This window comes from Mus pahari, chromosome 16 (genome assembly GCF_900095145.1).
Source record: "Mus pahari chromosome 16, PAHARI_EIJ_v1.1, whole genome shotgun sequence".
In the NCBI taxonomy this organism is placed as follows: Eukaryota; Metazoa; Chordata; class Mammalia; order Rodentia; family Muridae; genus Mus; species Mus pahari.
Window position 1 is genome coordinate 56,900,699 of NC_034605.1, and position 4,993 is coordinate 56,905,691.

General features: G+C 47.6%; 1 pseudogene; it reads right to left on the minus strand.

Annotated features, from left to right (window-relative positions):
* Positions 1–481: 481 nt before the first annotated feature.
* LOC110333697 lies at positions 482–1,353 on the minus strand (annotated as a pseudogene).
* Positions 1,354–4,993: the final 3,640 nt, after the last annotated feature.

Sequence of the window (4,993 nt, forward strand, 5' to 3'; positions counted from 1 at the left end):
TCAGCTCAAGGGTATGTATCATCTTGTCTCTGACCTTCCTCTGCTCTAAAATATGTACCTAATATCCATCTGCTGTCCTGTAACATTTTCTTTTCTTTTTTAAAAAGATTTATTTATTTTGTGTGTATGCGTACACCATTACTCTCTTCACATGCACCAGAAGAGGGCATCAGATCCCATTACAAATGGTTGTGAGTCACCATGTGGTTGCTGGGAATTGAACTCAGAACCTCTGGAAGAACAGTCGGTGCTCTTAACCACTGAGCCATCTCTCCAGACCCCTTGTAGCATTTTCAATGTATGTTGTTAGACTATTTTTAAAAATTGAGCTTTATTAGAACACAGCCCATGGCTCCTCCTCCTCCTCCTCCTCCTCCTCCTCTTCCCCCTCTCCCTCTTCCTCCTCCTCCTCTTCTGAGAAGTGAGCTATTATTGCCATGTTTCTCAAGCTAAGCTGGCTGAGCTTGTTGCTTTGTAGGAGTTAGTCAGAGACCAAATACCACAGCCTCATCTGACCACCCCCACACTTCCTTGGCTTCACCCTTGCCCAGGGCTTCAGGCTTTTGTCATCAGTGATGGTGGCAGATGTGTGGGCAGCAGCCAAGAGTGCAAATGGATCAGGCACGAAGGCCTTCATCTTTTCATCAAGTTACAAGGTATCCTCAGACTCCGCAGATAAAGCCAGGACCTGCAGGTACCCACTGATGACAGATGTGGCACTGAGGGAAGAGTTGGGTGCAGACAAACACTGGCAGCAGTTAGGACACCCTCCAGGAATCCAGAGTGCAGAGTTTGCTCTGTGATGTCACGCACTTCCAGGCTGTAGATGCTGCTACTGTCTAACACCTGCTGGGTAATCAGCCCACAGGAGAAGGCGGAGATGCTCAATGTGTTCTGTAGTGTGGCCTCACTGGCTCTCACTTTGCCTCTGTCATCAGCTCACGTCGCTCAGAACATCAGTGGTACCTCTGGAGATTTTAGTGGTGATACCAAAAGGCCTGGAACAAAGAGGTCTTCTTCCACCCCGCTGTCCTGAGCTGGCACAGTGACCTCCCATGGCGGGGAAATGGCAGCCTGCACTTTACTGGACAGCAGCATGTCCCTGAATTCAGCAGTTTTTCCAGAGCTGGAGAGTTTACAGATGCCTCTGTATAGCCGTGCATATCCTGGGGTTCTTTCTCATCAGCTCTATAGCCTTGCCTTGCAGGACCATGCCAATCTGCTGGCCTGCTTACAGCCCACACTGTCTGCTCCCACGGTGCAGCACTCTTGATAATCATCTAAAAGTTGGATGACCTTAAAGAAGTAGGTGGACTTCCAGGTTACCTTGTCTTCCCTGGACACCGTGGCCATGTGTCAGGGATTGTCACACAGGGTTTAAAGACAATGTAACTATGCCTGGCAAGAGATCCTTCTTATTTTCTCTCTGGTAGTTTTCCTTGCCTAATGGTGGAATGAGTAACCGCAGTAATAGCATAGCCTGAGCATACCTGTTCCTCTGTGCTTGCGAGTTCCACATCGGAGGACTTAATCAACTGCAGAACAAGAAATTCAGGGAGGAAAGCCTTCTGCGCTGAACACAGAATTTCTTTCCTTACTGTTATCTCCAGAACAATGCAGGATAAAGTGTTTGCCCAGCATTTGCCTTGCATTAGATATCCTAAATAATCCAGAGATGTCTCAAAGTCTACGGGCAGAAGTACGAGGCTCTATGAGACAGTACTCCATTTTAGATAAGGGAACTGCATCCTCCAATCCTGACATTTGCTGGGGATCCTGGAGCCAGTCCCCATGTAGGTGATACTGTATCAGCTCTTGGCCTTTGTCAGAGTTTGTTGACCAATGCGTTGCACAGTTGATGGGCAGCTGAGGTGTCCCCAAGAATTCCTCTAGAACCTGTTAATATCTTTATCTGATACAGGTGCTCAAGATTTTTCTGTGATGGAGAGATTGGTCATAGAACCCATTCACATCCTCCTTGATCCTCATACTGGCTCTTGATGCTTTACACCTTCCTAGTGTCCACATATGGGCCAGACAGTAACAGTTTTGTGAAAGTCTGACTGAGAAATAGAAACTAGTTTTCATTTGGTCTACACTAATGGTGGTGACTGTTTTATGTGCACTTGTGGGTTGTTTGTTTGTTTGTTTTGGGGGAGCTCTTGCTGTTTCTTCTCCCGTGAGTTTCTTGTTACTCTTGCAGAGTCTATTTGGCTATTTGTCCTGGGAATGTTTGCCAGCATTCAAGCAGAAATGGGGCTTGATGAAGGAGCATAGGTGACAGAATGCTGCTGGAGCGATCACTTACAGACAGAAGAGGAGAGTGGGAACATCAGAGGGGGCTTGGCTACCAACTGGTAGTGTTTAGACAGCCAGGGCTAAGGCAGAGAAACCTTGTCTCAAAAACAAAAACAAAAGAAAAAAGACAAGAAAGAAACAAAGAAACAAAGGAAGGAAGGAATGATCTCTTGCACTATGATCAAGAAAGCCAGAAAGGAAATGTGGAGCTGTGCCTAAGGGGAAGGAGTGGCCTGGGGCGTGCCACTCTTCAGGGAAGGATGAGAAAGCTTTCAGCTCACAGCTTTGTCGATTGCACAGGGAAGCTTAGGTTAAGCTGTAGTGTGGTGTCTGAGCTGGAAGCTATCAGTTAGAGGCATCGGTGTAGACCTCCTTGGAGTCCTCCGACCCCAGTCTGCAGATGGCAGAGTCTAAAGGGTTGCTTGCCAATCTCACAGCAGATGCTACGTGTGTGCACAGCCGTTGCTGCAGATGTAGAACATGGGCATGCTCGTGTTTCTGCAAGTACCGCTATGTGCGCACAGCATCCCCAACAGGCCTGACATTATCTGCAAGACTAAAGTGTTCACAGACTTCCGAAGAGCCCAAGACAGGTCCCGACCTCGGTTGCGGCATTCCTGCATCCGGGATTGTTTTCTCGTGATGTTGTCAGAGATAGGAAATAAGTTTTCCCAGAAAATGAGTCACTGATAAGAGATCAACCCCTAGTGACAACTTGGAAACTACTGAAGGTTCAAAAAATAGCAAATGATTAAATACAACAATCCCAGACACACAATGAAATGTCTTACGGTCATTAGGATTCTATTTAGGGAGGCTTAGTAATTACATGGGGAGAGTGGTAATCACCCAAAGGGGAAGAGGGTACAGAATGGAAATTACAGGCTGATTCCAGCGGCAGTGAAGCCTGACACGGAACAGGGGTGGAGGGAAAATTGTAAGGGAGCTATTGGTAGGGCAAGGATGAAATACTGAGTCTTCTGAATGCAAATGGGTGGGGGTGGGGGTTGTTTCTTTGTGTGTTTCCTATGGGGGGATTGCTGTTGTGTTTCTGAGCTTCAGACACTGGAGAGTCACCAGGGACAGAGGCAGAGACCGGAAGAGCCTAGGAAGTCACTGAGTGTGGATTCCTTGGGATAGCAGACCCCATCAACACCTAGTAACAGCACCGAACCCCCAGGTCTGCATCTTTCTGCTGACCGCTTCTGCACATCTCCATTCTGTGGTTTGAAGGGATGTGGTCCACATGTCCAACGCAGGCTGTTTCTGACAAGTGATGTGACTGCTTTCTTCCCCTCTCCCAAAGCTTTCTGAATCAATGATTCACCTACAGTTGAGTCTTTTATGAAAGCAAGGAATTATAAGAGCCATTGCAGTGTGTGAAGTTGTCCTGCTGGGCCAAGGACTGCCCAAATTCTCCAGTTCTCCGACAGAAACCTACCGTGTGTGCTCAAGACAGGAGCGAGACATAGAAATAAATGCATGTCAGAAATCACGCAGGAAGCAAATTCCGACGCAGAACTTGACCTTCTGCGGAGTGGGCACTCTGGTCTCCCGCCACAGCATCCCTCCTGTGCTGTTCTCTTGCATTAATTTCCCCCTCTCTCCCTTGTCCTCACACTACGGCCCCCACCACAGAGACACAGACAAGGTGTGTGTCTCCCACTTCTCAGAGCAGAATGCTTGTCTGCAGCTTGTGAATAAGTAATTATAAACGGGGCTCATCTGATCTCCTTCTGAGCCACTCCCCACCTCCCTTACCAGTACTCTGGCTTCTGGGACAGTTGGATCCCTCTCTGCTTCCAGAGTCAGTTACCCAAGCCTGACTAATCAGTTATCGTATTTGTCACCACGAGTGGGATGGCGTGGAGAACCTGGGCCAAGGAGAGACAGCTGAGTACTGAAGAAATATACTATGGCTCTTGCCATCTCGAGAAAAATAAGAAAGTAAATAAGCTAAAGCCAGTGCCGCCATCTTGTAACATGAGGTCTGTGGACGGCGTTAACTCTGAGGAAGCAGAGAAAGGGAAAGAAGGAAAGATACAGAAATAGGGAGCATTACCCACAGCGTCTGTTCATGTCGAAACACTACCAGTTGGTAGCCAAGACCCCTCTGATGTTCCCGCTCTTGTCTTCTGCCCGTAAGTCATCGCTCCAGCAGCATTCTGTCACCTATGCTCCTTCATCAAGCCCCATCTCCTTTGGAGTGGTTCTTGAGTATTCTGCACCTTACCACTTCCTGGGCCCTGAGAATTCAGCTTCTCAGTTCTTAGCTACGTAGAGACCCTGTGCCTTTGTCCTTAGGTTATTAAAGGTAAGACAAAGGCCCATAGATGTGCAGAAACCCTACAGTTGCATGTCTATGTCACTACAGATCGGGATCTAGGTCCTTACCCCAGAACCAATGAGTGTATTTAGACTGTAACTTGCCTGGTGTCTTTTCGAGGTTTCCGTCGCTGTGATACATTATCACATGATCAAAAACAACTTGGGAAGGAAAAGGTTTTACTTCAGCTTCCAATTTTCAGGTCACACTCCATCACCGAGGAAGTCAGGAACTGAAGCAGAGGCCATGGAAGAATGCCACTTACTGGTTTTGTTCTTCATGACTTCCCTCAGTTTCTTTTCTTATACAACTCAGGACCATATGCCCAGAGGTGGTACCATCCACAGTGGGCTGTATCTTAGTCAGTGT